This window comes from Pelmatolapia mariae, linkage group LG3_W (genome assembly GCF_036321145.2).
Source record: "Pelmatolapia mariae isolate MD_Pm_ZW linkage group LG3_W, Pm_UMD_F_2, whole genome shotgun sequence".
NCBI lineage: Eukaryota > Metazoa > Chordata > Actinopteri > Cichliformes > Cichlidae > Pelmatolapia > Pelmatolapia mariae.
In genome coordinates this window covers 68047341-68068932 of record NC_086229.1, presented here as the reverse complement: position 1 = coordinate 68068932, position 21592 = coordinate 68047341, and the positions used below count along the sequence as shown (strand labels likewise).

Sequence of the window (21592 nt, the reverse complement as noted above, 5' to 3'; positions counted from 1 at the left end):
TTTAATATTAATTAGTCATTGTCAATTGTTGATTTGTCCTGTTCTCATTGTATGACGAATTATGATGGCTGTTTGGTAGCCGTTTGCATACAATGCATACTCTCTCTCTTCATATGTGTGTATGTGCGTGTTTCTCTGGTGAAATTCTGTATGACGCCAAACAGGCTAGGACCGCCACTGACCCCAGGTCCAGTTTACTTTGGTGATTTGGACTATTCCATTTCACAGCTGTTGTTAAATTCTTTTCCTCCATCTCATGTACAGGCCAACACAATCTATTTGTCGTTTCAGGTTGTAGTATTACACAACATTTTCAGATCTAATAGAAATAAAATAAGTGTTTCATAATTCACTAAATTTATTGTCTTTATTTATAACTGGCATTATTGTTTCATTCTATTCTAGAATCTTACAAGAAAGAGGCAAGATATTGTATATGTATTCCATTATGCTTTATTAGCTGCTTCGGTGAAAAGCAAATCAACAATGCAAAAAAGAAAAAAAAAAAACATATCAAAACAACTTACTGGAAAACAGTTATTCATCACCAGAGATGGGCAGTAATGCATTACAAGTAACCGTGATTCTTTTACGAGAATGTCTCATGACAGTGACGTAAGCGAGTGCGACGTTTGTCACAACAGCTGTGTGAAGATCAACAATGGATAATATATCAAGTGTGGGAGAGAGTATAAGCGTCCAGCTTTTAAAGCGTGGAAGTACTGACCATACTTTGAGTTTGATTCCATAAAAAGTGAAAAAAACATTAGCATCCGTTGTGCGTGCGAAGAAAACTTCTTTTTACAGCGGAAAAACCCCCCCCTAAACTTCCGAGCAAGCACCGGGAGTGCGCTACCACGGAATGGGAAATTTACAGAGAAACTCGCGGACTCTTCTACTGACCGCTGCGGCACACCTGCACCACTCTCAGAAAAATTATGGTTCTTAAATGGTTCTTCAGATGTCTTCATGGTTCTTTAAAGAACAAAAGGTTCTTCATCCTTAGCTATCTAAGTTTGATGGTGTAAAATGGCATAAATATTTATTCACTATAATGAGGGTGTGAATTATACTGTGTGTTTTGTTTGTGTGCGTGTGTGTGCGAAGGGGAGGGCGGGTTACCTGGCAATTACCTTTTAAGAGTAGATGGTAGGAAACTGAATATTCAAATAAAAGTTAGAAATACTTGCTTAAAAATATACTGGTGGCAGGGGTGGGGGCCAAAGCCTAAAGACCCTACCCCCAACACCCCTAACCCCGCAAACCCACTGATCACAAATAATGTGGTAATAGAATATGGAATTAATTATTAAGACGTTTATGAATATGATGAGTTAACAAACAGTAGACACAATGCACACATTCAAATACTGTACTTTAGTTTTAAATTTTAATAAAGTATTACTATTTTCTGCTTCAAGGCATTACTTTTTTAGGTTATTATATATATTAGAAAATATAGCATCATTATAATACTAGTTATTGTAAACTTTACAAACCACCCAGCAGTATGTAAATTAAAATTATAAAATACAAGTAAATAACAATTGCTCAACAGAATGTCAATGTAATGAACACACTTATGTGTAATGAACACACTAATGTGTTCATTACCGACGCACTTACTTAGTTGACAAAGCACACTGCTTAGGTAAAGGATCTCAGTACTTGTTTATCACTGAGTAATTTGTTGTGTTTCGAGCCAAATAAATGACAGAGAGAGAGAGAGAGTGACGTTAGAACACGTTGTAATGTGGCAACCTCCCGAAAGGGAGGGGGTTCAATCGTTGGGATGCGCATGCGCAGGCAGATTGCGCGGCCGGCGGGCCTTGAACTTTGTAAGGGAAAAAACAATTTCTCACGGACGGTGAGAGCGAAACGGATAACAGTCTTGAGTACCTGCTGGTCTTTGAAGCTCTGGATCCTGGGACTGTTGGAAAAGTTAAAACATTTTCATTAAAACCTTTTTACTGTTTTGTTTTTGTTACTCGTCATTGTAGCTTGCTGTTAGTGTTGTGCTAACAATAACGGTTAGCTATGTTAGATACGTTAGCCGTTGACGTTAACATAATTTAGTATCCGGTATACAGAACTGTTTTCCTAACAAAACCATGTTATAATTAAGTGAAGGTGCTCCCAACTAATTTGAACCTTTGGCTTCTAAAATATGTGGTTCTATTGCGTGCTGCGTACAGAACGTAATGTCAGCTAGACCGATTAAAATTTATAATATTGTTAAAGTCACTAAAATGGTGCCTGAAGCCTGTTGTGATGTGAGCTGTGTCTGCTCTAGAAACTCAGAAATTCATTAGAGCTGAGCCGTACATTAAATACTCACATGAACCTGTACTTTGAATTCTGTATGAGCTGTATAAAACACAGCAATGCATAAGTGTTTTGAATGAATAGAAGTGTGACACATGAGAAGGTGTGTCTTTGACTCTTCCTGTATAACTTATTTTCGGACTAGTTGACAACTTATGCTCCGGCCATTTGATGTTACCAAGATAGATGTCCTTTTGTAATATAGTTAAATTTTCTTTATACATTTCATTTATCCACCATCATACATTAAGCCAAGAAGAGTTCATTATACTAACAAGAGGTATCAACGCTGGGCCAAAGTTCAGCACGTGGTTAAAGTTTGTAATCCAGCCAGGGTGTAAATATCACTCAGCAGCCAGAGCTGAAGCAGGTAGCATCAAAATATAAATCTACTCTTCCCGGCTTAAATCACAAGACCACAAGAAAGATGACTTGTTTTAGTTCACCTCTATTAAATACTGATGTGCAAAATGTTGTGGAAAACCACAGAGCAGGCACGTATAGTGCATCTGCAGGTAAATGAACATCAAATCTCTCAGGCTAAAATCTGTATTATACTTTTAGTCTTAAGAACATATGCTGTATATTTATCACCCTTATGATAAAACCCATGTCAGCCATTGGTTTATGGACTTTGTATTTAGAAGCCTCAACATTTGCTTTATTGCTATCGCTATGTTGTTTTATTGTGAGCCTTTTGGGACCGTATTAGGATGAGGAATCAGAATCTGGAGTCGTGCACACTACTGTTACATTTAGCGTGTATCCATAAGATTTGTACGGCAGATCCAAGTTGTGCCTTGAAAACAGGAAAGTCGTCTGCATAGAGGAGAACTGTAATAGCAGGCTTGTACAAAGTGAAGCTTTGTGCTCACGCAAGAACTGGACTTGTTTATTGTTATAATGTGTTCTTGTGAATTAATTGTGTATCGCATACATTTGATTTGACTTTCTGCGAGACAACAGTCGTCCGCTGGCCAATAAAGTTTTCCAAATACCTCCACGTGATCAAGACTGGATTTAGAAAAGAATAGCAAAAAAATCTGCACCTCCTGCTTCACATGCAATTTGTATGTGTGTGTTCAGAGGCGGCAGCGAGAGGGGAGACCTTGGCTCATCCAGCTGGAGAGCCTGATCAGGAGGCGTCGAACATTAACTCTGCTCTTCCAGGGCACCCTGCAGACTCAGCTGCTGGCAACAGCGAGTGAGTGCGGCCGCCGCTGGGATGACGTGAACGCCAAACAGGAGTCCATCACAGGTCGACTGCAGGTATGCGAGTCAGACCTTCTGAGGAGGGTTTCACTTTTCTCTCTTCTTTATAATTGACCCTTGTTTTCTCTCTCTCAGCTCCTTGTCTCAGAGTGGGAGGGATTTGAAGCACAAAGGGAGGAGCTTGTTGTTTGGTTGGCTGATATGGATGTCCACCTGAGTGAATTTGACCAGCTAACAGGAAACACCTGTGAAAAGCTGAAACAACTGCAGGTGTGGGCTTGTTTTGATATGACATATATTTGATATGATACATACGTTAAGAGACATTATCCTAAACTGGACTAACAAAGGACCATGAGTCCAACATGAAACTAACCTTACATAACGTAAGGCTGAAGTTCATTGATAATTTTAATCCAAAACTTTGTTTTGTTGAAATATTTTTACTGAACATGCAAACATCTGCTGATGAAAATGTCTTGATCTTGATTGGTCTGTGAAGCTATTGCTATTTCTAATGTGTTTTTTATCACTTTCTGATGTTTTATTACTTAAACAATACATGTATTAATTGTTGTGTTATCTTTATTGTATTTATATATATTTATTTATTTATAGTATAGTAAAAATGTTTAATTATTACTGTTTAAATCACTAATATGTGACATGTATTAGTAGTGATGTGATGCTGAGGGTTAAAATGCCTTTTTGTCTTTTGGTATACTACAAAACAGCAATAAACCATTAATATATGTCTATGCTGTGCTCATATTTATTTTACCCTACTCAAGTTCAATTTATGATACATTTTATTTTGAAAGATTTAAAATGGTTCATTAAAGAACCATTTCAAAAAAGGTTCTTTGAAAAACCATTAAAGGTGCCCCAAAGAACCATTTCTTGATGGTTCTTTGGGGCACCTTTAAAGGTTCTTCAATGAACCACTGAAAGAAATGGTTCTTCAAAGAACCATTGTTTGAAAGGTTCTTTGTGGCACCAAAAAAGGTTCTTTTATGACATCAGTCTAAAGAACCACTTTTGGTTCCAGTTGGCACCTTTATTTTTCTGAGTGCAGGGCAAACCTCCGCCTACCCCACTCCTGCTTTACAGGTGAAAATAGAGCAACAGGACCGCTAGTCTTTGACTTTATTTATTTTCTGCTGTGTTTTACTTGCATCTATTTGAAAGAGTGAGTGTAAACACAATATTTTATTTTATGTACTAGAATGTGCAGAAAATAGGTTTAAATGTTAAACAAATGTCTTCCAGTCAGAGAATGTTGCATATAATTAAAAATTTTAAAGGATTAAAACTAATGAAACAAGTTTTAAAAAGAGACATTTCCATTTGATTACATTTTGTATGATTGATTATGCAGAAAAAGTAGAATTGGGCTGAAAAATCTATTGCCTTATCACCTATTCAGGTTGTAAATCGTGTTTTTAAAAAGTAACTAAGTAATTAATTACTTTTGAAAATAAGTAATCAGTAAAGTAACGGGTTGACTTTTTGGGGAAATAATCAGTAATTAGTTACTGATTACTTTTTTCAAGTAACTTGACCAACACTGTTCATCACTTGATTACTTCAATACAACACTTGGGCACATATATGCGGGAGTTTTTGTGGCTGTTTTGATATCGCTCTCTCCCTCTTAACCGATCAAATCTCGCCATGGAAGCAGCTTTAAACTCGGTCTGACCCAGGTTGATAGAGGGTGCCCAGTCTGGATCGCATTTTGTAGGCTGGTTTTCCTACAAAACACAACAAACATTAGCCCGCAAAGCCACAGTGAACAAAGCAGCATAGCACGACAAACTCAGTATAAATCAATATAAGACTTATTTGTAACTTACATCAACAATTATGTTATGATAACTTACGCAATAACTACAACAGAAGACTTACCTTTGTGGAAATGGTTGGAGCAGACTAACATGTAAGCTGGATTGTGCCTGAAACGTTATAATTGGTCTTCAATCCAGGCCATCCGTCAGCTCTTTGTTACTTCGGAAACATGGCTTGAACAATTTCTCTTCCACGACAGAATCCGATAAAAGCCGATCTCTTTACCCGTCGGCTTCCCGTGACTGTCATGCGACCGGCTATTGCAGTTAATAATACAACAGCTTCTTGCCATTATTTGTGTTTCTTTTTATCGCTGTGTGACTGTTTTCATGTGAAAGCCTGCGTGTGCTAGTACCGCTTGCCACTCATACTTACAATTCTTTGCGGTTTTACCCCGGAAATGACATCACATTTTCAATCTCTATTGCTAAGGACTCAGGGAAAGAGAGGAGCGGCTGAGAATTGGAACAGCCTTACATTCGTCTCTCTGTAACAATGTGACACTGGATGTCCGCCTGTTGAAACTACATTGTGCTGAAGATGGACTACAAAACAAACATCTTACTTCGTCACAATGTCTTCTAACCCTGTTGTTTTATGGAGGTCATTGTGGTAGGACTTGACTTAAGCGGTCAAAGAAGTGCAGGAGACTGATGCTGTCCAGTGTAGCAAGTGATTTATTTACCATTTTGTGACCCAAATAATACTTAAAAAAATAAATAAATAAGAAACTCAACTCTATTATTAACTTAGTTCAACTAAATATAACTGAACTCAAATCAACGGAAATTAAGGTCAAACTGCACACATCTACACTGACCTGAACGTTTCTTCTCAAACACCTGAGTTTTTCTGCTTAAATAGTCCACTTAACCAAACAATGGCTGTGTCCCAATTCAGGGTATGCACGCTTGAAGTACGCACACTACGTGTACTACGGACGGTGCGTACTATAAGTACGGGAAGTGCGGAAGTGAGAGGCTTGTGAAATGGGATGGTCTAGCCTTCGTCGCGCTGTTCAGGTTGCCTAGCAACCATGATACTAACCGCGAGAAACGTGTCATACAGCTTTGTTTGACAGAAATGAGGGAGAAAAAAATGTTCTGTTGGTCCTTCATTTTTGTCATGACATCACTTTGATTAGTTGAGTATCTGAGGCTGAGACCACGGGACTGTAAAACATGATTGTTGGGCTTCATTTCTGTAGTGAACAGTCATTTCAAGATTAGTTAGTAAATAACAATCAGCTAATGTTGTTCATGAGACTAAAATCATCTCACTGTGGTAATGTAAATATAATATGGCCAATATTATATGTATTCTCAGATTATTATGGTATATATATATATATATATATATATATATATATATATATATATATATATATATATATATTACAGCAGTGAGCTTGAACTCTGGGTCAAAGAATAAAGTTGCAGTTATTTATATTTCCTATCACCTTAAATCTTCACTCAAAGACAAGTATCTTTGACAGTGTATATATAGATGTATTATATATAAGAGACAAATATTGTTCGTCTAATATGTTGGCATTACTAAATTTGGCTCAATGCTTACATATATGTGTAAAAAGGAAAATGTACGAGCTGTGATAACTGTTTCTGATAAAATGAAGAGTAGACTGATATATTAAATATTCCTTTATTGGGTGAGAAAATCAGACCATGTCATAACTGCTTTAAGTCATACAGAATAGATATCAGAGCCTTAAACAGGCTGACTTCTGCTAAATGGGTCAAACTGGGCAGAAAGTAAACAAACACATAACATCCTTATAGAATATGATGGAACACTATAGATCAACTTACCTCAGAATATATAAAGCATATAAACAATTACAGCAATATGATGCAACAAACACAGCAGTACTACTAATCCAAAATACTCAAAGCTTCATAGAACTGAAACAAACATTTATTTTTAGCTCCATTCTGCTGCTGATACATACTTTAGGTTTCTGAATATTAAACTTGTTTCTGCCTTTCATAGTGTGTAACTTGTCTCCAAAACAAGACAAAACTCCAAAACACAGACTTAACAACGTGGTGTATGCTGTACAGTGCAGCGAGGAATGCCCAGACCTCTACATTGGAGAGACCAAACAGCCACTTCACAAGCGCATGGCACAACATAGAAGAGCTACCTCCACGGGACAAGACTCAGCAGTCCATCTGCATCTTAAGGATAAAGGTCACTCTTTCGAGGATGCCAATGTTCACATTTTGGACAGAGAGGACAGATGGTTTGAAAGAGGAGTGAAAGAGGCCATCTACGTCCACTGTGAGCGACCATCTTTGAACAGAGGCGGTGGTTTACGTCACCAATTGTCTGCCATCTATAATCCAGTTTTGAGATCCCTTCCCAGACGCCTTAACGCCCACTCACATTCTGGGCCATCTGACCTCAGGAATTCACATGACAGGGTGGGGCCAGGTTTAACAATGAGCTCACCCGAAACCCTGGCTGATTAGGTCCCACACCCGCTTTCACACCTTGGCTCATGTGATTAGAGGATCACCAGGGGGTCCTTTGTCCCTCTTTGGGGGGATACTCCCACTGGGTTTAAATCTGGGACTCTCGGCCATTTGACCTTAGAACTGAAGAAGCTTCTCGGATGAGAGGTGAAACGTCTTCAAGCAACTTTAAGAAGTCCAGACGCTTTTCTTTCCAAGCTCCTTAGACTACGATGACCTGGATGACTGAGAACCTTCACAGACACTTGTGACAGAACAATAAATATTTTATTTTGATTATATAAGTAATGTAAGTACAAAACAAACTTGTGGTAGGCCTAAACTTATTTTCAGAATAATTACATCTGAGACTTTGTTTCATTGTAAGATTATAACAGTGATGGCAATATAATTGTGTGTTGTTCAGCAGAACAGTGTCCAGTATGTTGGCTGTTATACGTTGTTGTGTTTGAAAATAAAAGTTGGGCTCATTTTAACATCATTACAAAAAGTGTTGTTAATTATTTTTAATCATATTCATGTTACCACAAATTGTTTTTTCATTTAGTTGAACTTGAAATGTTTGTCAGTAGGTAAACAATTAGTATTGTACAGTCAGAAATATCAAGTTATTCTTAATACTGCAGACTTGCAATGTATAAGTTGTCCTAACAGTTATCTTAAGTAAGCTTTACTTAGTTGCTTTGAGGCATCGAGTTTCCTTGATTTTTTGAGTTCTGGGAACTAACACGGCTGTACAGAGTACTCAAAATAAATACGTTGTCCCAATTTAGTCATTTTTAGCTAAGCTTTACTCAATTTTTTTGAGGCAACGAGTTTCCTTAATTTTTTTGAGTTCTGGGAACTAATTAGATTTTACAGTGCAGCAAAATATTAAATATAAAGAAGAATTGAAATTTAACTGAGGTAAATGAATAAATTAAAAAAAGAAGTTAATTTTGGAAACACTAAGAAAGTTCAAAAGAAAGATATCTATCTATAGATATATAGACACACACATATAGATATAGAGATATATCTCTCTATATATCTATATAGATATACATATCTATACATGCAGTTTCCTAAATGTAACATTCAGGATTATTCACTGCAGCTCCAGAAATCAGAGCTACCTCATTAGATCCAAGTGTGACATCAGCTGACACTCTTTACAGGAGATTCCATCTGAACTCTGTGGAGCCTGATCTCAAGGTTTTTAAGTCTGACCCTGAAACCAGAAGAGGCTCTTTCCCTCTCTTCAGATTCATTGTGATCCAGTGATTTCAGTCCTGCATGATCAGGCTGATGTTTGCACAGAGCAGATAATGAAGTGAATGGTTTTGCACATTGGTAACAGTGAAACAGTTTATTTACAGTGTGGGATCGTTTGTGTTCGGAGTATGAACTGACATTCCTGAAGCTCTTGTCACACTGGTCACAGCTGAAGTTCACTTCCATGTATGTACGTTCATGTTTGTTATGATGACCTGATTGTGAGAAGCTTTTGTCACAGTGTCTGCACTTGTATGGTGTGTCTCCTGTGTGGATTCCCTTATGCTTTTTCTTTAAACCCATGTGCAGTGGTGAAGGATGACCCAAACTGGTCACAGATGTGCTTTTTGACCCCACTGTGGAAGAGTTCATGTATGTACTTAGTGTGTGCCTCTCCCACATTCTTTGCGGTAGTTCATTTTGTTCATTTTGTCTTCAGTGTGTCTACGTTGATGTCATTTTAGGTCCCATAATTTATTGGAAGTTTTTCCACAAAGGTCACAGAGAAACTCTTTCCCACCACCACATTGACAACAGGGCTGAGAACTGGATCCATCTGCGTTGCTCCACTTCTAAACAAAGACAGGGTAAATCATGGAATTCCTTCAACATTTTTATCCTGAACATCGCCTGAAATAAAGAGCATCTCTGCCAACGTCCAATTACATTCTACTGTTTACATTATAACACTTAGCTTAGTGGGCGAAAATGACTCTTCATTTTACCAAATAGTTCATTCAGTATAACTCCATAAGTTTACTGATCAGACTTGTTCCAAACACTCAGGTTAAAATTACAAGATAAAAAACAAAATACATACCTCACAGTAACTGCACTTGTAGAGTTACTTTCTGGTGTGGATCTGTTGGTGGATTTTCAGGTGATGTGGAGATTTAAAAGTCTTCTCACACAGGTCACATTTATAAGGTCTCTCCTCAGAGTGGCTAAACATGTGTCGCTGTAATTGTGCACCTGTTGCAAACAGTTTCCCACACTGATCACAGCAGGAAACATCATTTCCAGTGTGAATCCGTAGGTGAATATTTCGGTAGTGTTTGTTGTTGAAAGTTTTTTCACAAAAGTCGCAGCTGTACGCCTTAATTCCACTGTGGATGAGTCTATGTTTTTTTAAGTTTTGAGACAGGTTAAAAGACTTTCCACACAACTCACAGTTGTAAGGTTTAACTCCACTGTGGATGACGTGATGTGTTTTTAAGTTTTGAGCCTGGGTAAAAGACTTTCCACAGAAGTCACAGCTGTAAGGTTTAATTCCACTGTGGATGAGTTGGTGTGCTTTTAAGCCTCCAGCCTGGGTAAAAGACTTTCCACACAAGTCACAGTAGTGTGCTTTAAATCCACTGTGGGTGACTTGGTGTATTTTTAACCCTCCAGCCTTCGTAAAAGACTTTCCGCAGAACTCACAGCTGTAAGGTTTAACTCCACTGTGGATGAGTTGGTGTGTTTTTAAGCTTCCAGGCTGGGTAAAAGACTTCCCACACAACTCACAGGTGTAAGGTTTAATTCCACTGTGGATGAGTTCGTGTGCTTTTAAGCCTCCAGCCTGGGTAAAAGACTTTCCACACAAGTCACAGCTGTATGCTTTCACTCCACTGTGGATGACTTGATGTTTTTTTAAGCTTTGAACCTGGGTAAAAGAATTTCCACACAAATCACAGCTGTATGCTTTCTCTCCACTGTGGATGACTTGGTGCTTTTTTAAGCTTTCAGCCAGGGTAAAAGACTTTCCACACAAGTCACAGCTGTAAGCTTTAACTCCACTGTGGATGAGTCGGTGTCTTTTTAGGCTTCCAGCCCGGGTAAAATCCTTCCAACACTCATCACAGCTGTAGGTTTTCTCTCCCTTTCTTCTGTGACGTTTGTCCGCCTCCTGAGAGCGCTGACTTCTCGCTCCATGTTGGTCCTGCAGTGACAGAGATACAAACAGAGACAGTGAGTGTGCTACAATCAGAGTTGTAATCAAAATTACATATTGAAGAAATATCGATAAGTGGAGAAAATCTTTTACTCATAAAGAGTTGTGAGTTCAACTGATGATATTGTTGTTTCAATGTGTGTAGATAATATATAATCTTTGTATTTTCTTGCAACTTCTGTGGTTTTTGATTTTGAATGTAGATTCTGTATATATGGAGGAGCCCAGGATGGAAAAGATAAAGCTGCTGTTAACATGTTTTTAAAAACCAACCAGCTGTGCACACAGTTTCAATAACAGTGTAACAGTGATATTTTTCTCACCTTTTGTGTTGAAGTCATTGTTTCCTCTGTAGTGGCTGAGCTGAGTCCAAATGGCTGAAATTGTTCCTCTGTTGCTCCACCAGACTCTTCTCCTGCTGTTACTCAGCTGGGACACAAAAAGTATATAGACGTATTTTATCCCTGACAAAAAGAAGCAGAGCAAATAAACATGACTAAACTCCTCAGTGACAACAATACATATGAACCTTCAAGGTGAAACCCCAGAAGCAGCTACAAAAAGAAAGTCATCAGTTGCTTACAAGAACTTGAAAGGGAAAAACCCACTGACTGTCCTGTATATCACCACCTTTACCCAGGGGATGCTACACCCTATATATGGACTTCATCCACAAAAAAGGATTCCCGCTCAGACTCATTGGTAGCTGTAATGAACCGCTGATCTGTACCATAAGTCATCCTTGCGGGAGTTGTCGGAACTGGATGCGCAGTCGCACTAAGGACAGATGTGCTCAGAGGCATGCCCCGTAACGTGTATGAGCAGTCTGTCGTGCGGCAGGAATAAGTTTTACAAAGTCCATGTAAGTTACAATAATACTTTGATAAGTATGATAAGTGTGTTTCTAATGTAAGGTATGTTATTGCGTTTGTATTGTGAGCTATCTGAAAACCTTTTGTTCTGTACTTACGTTACTTACATCCATGTGCTATTCTTAGCTTAGACATGTGTGTCATGCAAGCTAGCAGCACCTCATGAGAAACGGGCCGAAGTGTTTAAGTGTTCACCGGAGTTTGCACCCTTGGCAAGCGGACTGAGGTATGTGATGAGAGGTGATCTGTTGTTATATTTTATTTGACCGAACTGTGTAACCCTTTGATGTTGTTTGAAGTAACCACTTTTTGTTTTATTTAATCTGTGACTGTATATCTCAGAATTACTTGTTTGAACTTACCTGAATTAACTTAAGCTCATTGTTGTTATTGCTCATTGTTATACTTCAAAAGGGCTGTAAGGGTATCAATTCTTTTCTTATTTTATAGTTTTCACGGTGCTCAATGTCCAGAGAATGAGCCGTGTGTTGTGAGGAAATAAATGGCTGCACCCGTTAGAGACTCTTCTATCGTTCTTGATGCCAAGGGCTGCTACAGTAGCAGTATAAACTCAGCCACCTACAACATTTCCAAGCACCTCATTACCATCCTAGACGCTAGATGTTTTTTACATTATTCTGAAACAAGAAGGTGTAGCAAACAGATTTTTGTTTGGGGGAAAAAAAAGGGGGGGGGTAATTAAAATGACATACATGAGCACAAAATGTATTAATCTTACTAACACATACACACACATGCAATAAAGCTCATGAAGACCAGATGATTTTAAGCATGTTTTTCTGATTTTATCATCTTGCTCGGTTCACTTAGTGCAGGGGTCTCAAACTCAAATGAGCCGCACGCCACTTCTGGCTTCATTGGAGGGCCACCTTAGTGTCCAAGTAGTACAAAAAAACAAACAAACATGAAAACACCCACTAATATTTCCTAAAATGTAGTGTTTTGTTTTATTTAATTCCAAATATTGTGTAACAAGACAAAATTGCAAACATGAACGCAATTTTTTTTCTCACTCTTAACTATCTGAAGCCTTTCAGTTTCATTTCTCATGTGCAAGTTAGCACAGGGTCAACATTGAAATGAAATGTATTTGAGGAGCAGAAGACAGTCACTCAGCAGTATAGTACAGTATAGTACAGGTTCTGGCCAGACATGTGGCAGCACTTTTGCTACAATTTTGTTTGTATTTAACAAAATAAAACTGCAGGGTTAAGCGTACACATTAGTTTTTCGACTGCAAGTGAAAATTGTTTTCTTTCCAAATAAATCTCTCAATGAGATTCAATCAAACATATCCCTCAATATGTCTGGGGCTGTGTCCCAATTAAGAGAAGTACGAATTTTGAGACCTATTAAGTCACAGCGACGCAACAACGGCTGTCCCAATCTGAAGTGTACTCCAAATATTCAGAAACCTAAAGTATGTGTCAGCAGCAGAATGGAGCTAAAAATAAATGTTTGTTTCAGTTCTATGAAGCTTTGAGTATTTTGGATTAGTAGTACTGCTGAGTTTGTTGCATCATATTGCTGTAATTGTTTATACGCTTTATATATTCTGAGGTAAGTTGATCTATAGTGTTACATCATATTCTATAAGGATGTTATGTGTTTGTATACTTTCTGCCCAGTTTGACCCATTTAGCAGAAGTCAGCCTGTTTAAGGCTCTGATATCTATTCTGTATGACTGAAAGCAGTTATGACATGGTCTGATTTTCTCACCCAATAAAGGAATATTTAATATATCAGTCTACTCTTCATTCTATCAGAAGCAGTTATCACAGCTCGTACATTTGCTTTTTACACATATATGTCAGCATTGAGGCAAATTTAGCAATGCCCAAATATTAAACAAACAATTAGGGGTGGGCGGTATAAACGGTATACTGTATGAATTTGGCCAACGGTAGAGATTTTGGCTATACCACTTTACCGCGATAGCACATGTTGATGATGTCTTCAAGCTACACCTGTTTTGCAGTGATGGGAATAACGGCATTACTTTTTCAGGAACGAGTAATCTAACTAATTACCATTCCTATCGTTACAACGCCGTTACAGTTACTAACAAGAAAATGCGGTCCGTTACTATTTTTCGACAAACAGACGGTTGAAGCTGTGTTCAGCTTACCGCGTCTTATATCAGTTGCACTAGCCATACGAGAAGTCCGATCACTTTCTTTCTAAGCTTCTTAGACTCAGAACAAAAGCTGTCCAGCTTTGTTTGTCTATCAAAACCCTTTTTACAAATCCTGCTGGAATACGTCAGGTTACAGCTGCAGACAAAGCAAGATGGAAATAATTGAACAAGCAAGCAAGCGCTCAGCTTCTCCCAGCATGCTGAGCTAATGATTAGTTCGTGTTTTTCTGCAAACACTCTCTCACCCTTCTCTCAAGACACCGAGGAGAGCAGCAGAAGACTTCATTCAGGAGCTGTTGAAGTTTTTCACTGATTCTTTTTGATGGCAGCGATCAGGACTGCGGTCAAGTGAGCCCTCACTTGCGAAGTCACAGTCAAGCTAGCCGCCCCGCCAGCCGCACCTAAAATGTGGTTGCACTATTCTTACGCATATTACGGTATGGATGCCGACTGGCTTAGAAACGCAGTCTTTTGTGTCCTGACACTATTTAACTTCACAATCCACTCCGTTTTGGTTCATCTCCACTTTTCCACAGCCAAGATTACTGTACGAATCAGAGAAAATTAACAATAAAATTTGCCTAATATACAGTACTGTACTTTTAATATCTTCATCTTTGACCTCAGAATACATTATAAACTGTAAGAGGTGCCGCAGATATCTCACTGGATTCTGACTCTAGGCTGTCTCCACTCTTCACCCTGTGATCCACAGACAAATTTACTGTACTCTTTTTGAGAAAATTGATATTAAACTTTGCACAATTTACTTTACTGTACTCTATTTATTCCCATCTTTGACCTCAGATTACAGGAAAACTGTACGAGGTGCCGCAGATATCTCACTGGATTCTGACTCTGGGCAACCCCCACTCTTCACCATGTGATCCACAGACAAATTTACTGTACGGTTTCTGAGATTGCTGTGTTAACAGAGTATGACAGAGGCTAAGAAAATATACTGCCTAAAATATTATCAAATTTAAACAAGAAATTACAAAATTTCTACATTTGCTGTCATTGCCGTGTGTTCAGTAGAGCATTATTTAGTCATAAAAATACATATCATTGAAATATCATCAGTAAAAGAAATACTCTCACTATGTAAGACATGTTAGCAAATTCAGTTAATAAATATCAAATCTATACAGATGTTTAAAGGCATAATGCATAGCATGTTTGTTTCTTATGGCTTACAAATGTGTTTGCCTTTAACATAATTTACATTTAATTTATACAGTTTCACAGACGAAACAATAAAATAAGTTTCCTGAACTGTTATTCATGGCCAAGATTTTGAATCCTTTTGAGGGTGATGCATTATCCATGAAGGTGGGCAATTTGTTCATTGACCTCTGACCCTCGCTGACTCTGACGCCTCCTAATTCTGCTTCCAGCCTTGATGATTAATTTGTTCTTCCTTTTGGCATCCCTGTCACTGATGCTGTCACCAGTTGTCCACCAGTCTAATCTGCAATTCCGGTGAACCCAGAATTACCTGTATCTTTGTAATGTTTCCAAAAAAAAAAAAAAAAAAAAAAAAAAAAAAAAATATATATATATATATATATATATATATATATATATATATATATATATATATATATATATATATATATATTGATTTTTGTTACAGTGCTCCATAATCAACAGACATTAACAAGACAGACAATACACTAACTAAGAATAGTACAATATATACAGGCATATATATACATAAGTCGTTTATTAATAAATAGCTAAAGAAGAAAAAGAAAGAAAAAGAACAAAGAAACATGTGTGTGTTAAGTGGATGAGTTATAGAGGGAGATGGCCACAGGCAGGAATGATTTCCTGTGTCGTTCAGTGGTGCTTTTCGGTACTCTCAGTCTCTCACTGAACGCGCTCCTGTGACTGACCAGCATGTCATGGAGTGGGTGGGAGGTGTTATCCAACATTGCCTTTATCTTGGACAACATCTTGAGGGTGTCCAGCTCCATCCCCACAACACTACTGGCCTTACGGATCAGTTTATCGAGTCTGTTGGCATCTGCGACCCTCAGCCTGCTCCCCCAGCATGCAACAGCATAGAGGATCAACCCGTTCTCACTCCCAAATCGTAACATTTTACGCTAGGTGACAAATCGTCAACATATTACGTTTTCGGGCACCCAAGCCGTTCCTACGTCACGACATCAGAAAACTGCGGACACATGAGAACCGTTTGGACTCAATCTACACATCTTCGCTTTTTCCCTTAAAATCGCTTTAGAAAACACTATTTCACCTCATTAAAGTGCTGGTTAAGGTTAGGAATAAGGTTATGGTTAGGTTTAGCGATAAGGTTAGGTTTAGGCTTAGGTATACGGTTATGGTTAGGTTTAGGGATAAGGTTAGGTTTAGGCGTAGGGATACGGTTATGGTTAAGGTTAGGAATAAGGTTATGGTTAGGCAGAAGGTTATGGTTAAGGTTAGGCATAAGGTTATGGTTAGGCTTAGTGATAAGGTTAAGTTTAGGGCTGCAGTACAGGGCTGGAAACCGCCGCGTACCATAACAACGTGGAAGGTCACCTTTCGCGTTCCTTAGGAACGCCGCAGGACGTGACAAAACGTCGGGATGTTACGCCTCGGGAGTGAGAACGGGCTCAGAGGATCGCACTGGCCACAACAGACTCATAGAAAATCCTGCCAGAAAATGCTCAGAAAATGCTAATTTTCTCTGATTCGTACAGTAATCTTGACTGTGGATCACAAGGGGAAAAGTGGAGATGAACCAAAACGGAGTGGATTGTGAAGTTAAATAGTGTCAGGACACAAAAGACTGCGTTTCTAAGCCAGTCGGCATCCATACCGTAATATGCGTAAGAATAGTGCAACCACATTTTAGGTGCGGCTGGCGGGGCGGCTAGCTTGACTGTGACTTCGCAAGTGAGGGCTCACTTGACCGCAGTTGCTGCAAGCAGCAGGCGCACCTCGCAAACAGAGGGTGCCCTTACTCCCAGCAAATGGGCGGTAGAAACCGATCGGTGCCTATGCCATTCCCAAAATCTGCTGGCATGATGTCGGGGCAGCATGAGTACAAACATTTTTTTTCTTTGCCGATGCCCGTGATGTCGCCCCGGGCTGTGCTGCCACACATCTGTTCGACCAAAGCCAGTTAATCTGCGACGCCTGTTAAGCTGAAACACCGGTCTCTACTCAAAATGGCCAGCCCTGAATGCATCTGGAGATCTGAAGTCCAATTCTAAAGGCTGATTTCCTTCCTCAGGCTTGTACCTGTGGCTTCCTGTCCTTTTCTGGGGGTTGGTTGTTCTCCTGCCCTGCACCCCATCCTTTTGTTCATATCCAAAGACTATTTTTCTATATCTGTTCTTACCCCCTAAAAACCGCCATATTATAATGTTGCAAGCAATCAAAAACTCTACAGTCTGTCTAACTCCAGTGTATACCAAGCGATCTATTATTCTCAACAGAGCTAAAATCAACATAAACTGAACCCACATTAAAGTTAGCTCGGTGCTTACCTTTAGATGAGCCCACAAACCGAGAGAAACTCCGTGATGAAGCTGGAAGTCTTAAGAAACAGATCAGGGAGCAGAGACCCACGTGGTTCACGCTGATCTCAGCTACAATCCAGGAGACAAAGGGTGTGCAGATCGATGCAGATATCGATCCAAACGTTGGTAGTGGTATTTGTTCCTAAGTTTACTACTTTACTCCCGTTTCATGAAAAAGCAGCTCTCTTCTTCTTCTTCAGTCAAGTTTAACGGCAGCTTGCATCCAAAACTGTTGCATTACTGCCATCTCCTGGCTGTTAATCATCCGTCACTCCTGAATCCTTAGATCCTCTTGATGAGACCAGTATTTCTCAAAAAACGAAAAACCACCACTTTCCCTTCACCATGACTTAACTTATTAACCACTTGTTCAAACGTAAGTTCCCTTCCACCACTCATTTCACCCCACATCACCCTCCTGTGACTTGCATACTTCCTACAACCAAGGAGTACATGCTCAACCGTCTCCATATCAGTGCACCCATCACACAACCCAGTCGGATGTTTACCTATCCTAAAAAGAGTACCATTTAAAAAGCAGTGGCCCATTCGTAGTCTACTGATAACAACCTCCTCTTGTCTCTTTAATCCGCTACTCCTCTTAGCATCTATTGTGTTTTGCACCCTATATAAATGTCTCCCTTTTGTTTCATTATCACATGCCATTTGCCAGAAGTTCTTACTTTCTGCCCAAACTATACTTTTCCCTTCAGATTTTGACAGTCGTATCTGTACATCTATGTCGACTCTTTTAACAGCTGCTTTGGCCAACCTATCTGCGCTTTCATTACCCAAAATACCCACATGAGCCGGAGTCCACATTATTACTACATGTTTATTTTGGTCAGACAGTCTATGATGAGCAAAAAGAATGTCATACAGAATTTGCTGCTGGGTAGTTGTGTTTTCTTGTTCAATACTTAATAATGCGGACAATGAATCACTGCATATCAGTACTTTGGAGACTCTGCTGTCTTCCATCCATTCTAGAGCCAGCAGTATGGCATACAATTCAACTGCATATACACCCAGATGAGTTGATGTTCTTTTCGCAATCTTGATATTTAATTCCGGAATTACCACTGCTACAGTAGTTGCTTCAGTGTTAGGATCTTTTGACCCATCTGTATACACCTGTAAAAAGTCACTGTATTTGCTGTCCAATCTGTTATAGAATTTTTAAAGCAGTTCTCTCTGCTCGACTCCTCTCTCCTGCACACACACTTTGCTCCGCCCTCTTTACCAGGGTCTGCTGTGATTTGTTGCTGTGCGATCACGTGACTCAGCTGCACAACGTAACCACGCGGGGTATTTCAAAATTAGGGCCTGTCTCCTTTTCCTAAACTCTTTACCGTGGCTCGAGGAAAACGTCATTGTGGGAAGGAGATTTGCTAAGGACTCAGGAAAAGAGAGGAGCGGTGCTGACAATTGGAACAGCCTTACACTCGTCTCTCTGTAACAAGGTGACACTGGATATCCGCCTGTTGAAACTACATTGTGCAGAAGATGGACTACAAAACAAACATCTTACTTCTTCACAATGTGTTTAACCCTGTTGTTTTATGGAGGTCATATAAACGAGAACAGCTTATTAAAAATATCCCTTCATTACAACGTTTGAATGTTAAAGAAGAAGGAACATTTAGGGTCAGATTTACTAACATCTGCAGCACAGTGGCGGGGTGGGGGGGGGGTGGCTTACTGGGCTTAAGCCAGGATTGTTTTTTCAGAAGCCCGGGGTCTTTTGGAGTGTAATTTTTTCATAGTTAGATGCCTGACTGACAACTGTATAAAACAAAAAATATTGGTATGATCCGAGCACAGACACTAAGCGACTGAGCGAGGGGGGGAGCTGGTGCCTGCGAGTGCGCTGTTGGAGAAACGGAGCCAGGCAGACAGAGAACTGAAGTTTGACCAGGTACCAAAGCAAATCATTCGTACTGTACAAATAATGTAAATATGACGGTGTATCACGAACTGTTTGGAGGCTGGAGGCTATGAACAGCAAGAATACTGTTAACATCAAGACCATGTTCTTGGAAGTAGAATCTTTGAAGAATGTCACCCAAACAGTTAAATCTACTTGTGAAAAAAACAGCAGCAGATTGTCTCAAGTAGAACTGAAGGTCAACGAAGCTGAACGATACCATCGGAGATGGAATCTCAGGCTCTCAGGTGTCCCTGAGCAAAAGCAAGAAGACATCACCACAAAAGTACTTGACATCTGCTGCACTGTTGCCGGGGAAACAAGTGCAGGATTCAAAAACAGCATTGATGTAGTTCATCCCCTGGGCCGCTACAGCAAAACTCAGAAGAAACCAAGGCTGGTTATTATTCAATTTGTGACAAGATCAGCTCGCGACCTGATCTGGAGGAAAGCTAAAAACTGCTCCTTTCTGAAAGAAGATTACATTTTGTGTTAAAGCCACACTGTCTATATCACTTTGTTTTCTCAATGTCAGGGGTTTAAGAGACACTGTTAAGAGAAAAGCTTTGTTTTTGTTTGCAAATCAACAGAATACTGACTTTGTTTGTTATTTTCTAGAATCACACTCTGTTATTAAGGATACTGCTTTTTGGAAAACACAGTGGGGCAAGGACCTATGGTTCTCAAATGGATCAGAAAGATCGGCAGAAGTTATTACTCTGAAGAACAAATTTAATGGGAACGTTATGTACTCTGAAATGGACTCAGAAGGACACTATGTGTTAATGATTGTCAACATTGATGGTACACTTCTTCTTCTTGCCAATGTGTATGGTTTTAATTTCTAAGTCTCAGAAAGACTTCTTATTGGATGCCTTGAAACACCCTTTTTGTTCTGGTTATCCAAATACCCTAATCTTCTGTTATTAGTTGGAGGCAATTTTAACATTGCTCTAGATCCTTCACTAGACAGATGGCCACCTAGTTCAAATAACTCTCTGTCCTGTTGTTTAAATACATTTATGTAAATTTTTTATTTAATAGACATTTGGAGAATTAAAAACCCTAAAGCCAGACTATTTACAAGGAGTAACAAATCCAACTCTTCTAAATCCCGTATTGACTTCTGGTTAATATCTGATTGCTTAAATAGGAATAATGTTATAGCCAATATAATGCCAACTCCACTCACGGACCACAAATCGGTATCACTGCAGGTCTTTTTCAATACTAATGCTGCCCAAATTTGCAGGAGCTGCTACTGGAAACTTAATAATTCCCTTCTAAAACATGAGAAAGTGATTGAAGATATTTTGTCATTAAATAAACGTTTCTGGGATACAGCCCTAACTAGTCATCTCTACTGTCAAAATTGGGAACTCTTTAAATTTGAAGCCGGTAAATATTTAAGAGAGTATGGCTCATCTGCAGCAAAACAAAGAACAAATCAAGAAATTAATGTAATTACTAGGATATCTGCTCTTACTCAGATCCCACCAGAGAACATATCTGAAGAAGATAAAACTGACTTAGCTTTGCAACAGAGTAAGTTAAATGATATCTATGAACTGAAAGTAGAGGGAGCCTTTGTGAGATCTTTGTGAGAAGATGGTTCGAAGAAGGTAAACAACACTCATCGTGCTTTTTAAATTAGAGAAATCTCGTTCTAAACTTAGTTCTGTTCGGAGACTTAATATTGACGGTATTATAACTGATGTCCCCTGAAAAGTCTCCACCTATTGCTCCAATTTTTATAAAAATTTATTTAAATTATTCAATTAAAACCATGTCCAAAAATGTAAATTGCTCCATCAAACTACAAGCAGGTACACTGTTGGGTCTGTCTAGCACAGGCCCAGCGCTGGAACGAGACAGTTTAGCTACACAGCAAAGGCACTGAACACCAAGTAGCCAAAGTTCTTTGTGTTACTCATGCATGAGGGAGATCTGCCTGGAGCCAAGTGTCGTTCCACCCACTTGACCTCCGTCAGACTCTCAGCCAGGTTCCCGATAGGACTCCTTTTATTGTGG

The 21592-nt window shown here is 39.1% G+C and overlaps 1 long non-coding RNA gene across 2 annotated transcripts; it reads right to left on the bottom strand.

Annotated features, from left to right (window-relative positions):
* Positions 1-8885: 8885 nt before the first annotated feature.
* Positions 8886-17816, bottom strand: LOC134624761 (uncharacterized). 2 transcript variants are annotated; one of them, XR_010573617.1, is made up of 4 exons: positions 17602-17816; positions 11391-11531; positions 9955-11055; positions 8886-9706 (listed from the first exon to the last, which is right to left on the bottom strand). It is a non-coding gene; the product is annotated as an uncharacterized LOC134624761 (long non-coding RNA). The 2 variants fall into 2 exon arrangements; XR_010573616.1 differs by having other exon boundaries at positions 11391-11496.
* Positions 17817-21592: the final 3776 nt, after the last annotated feature.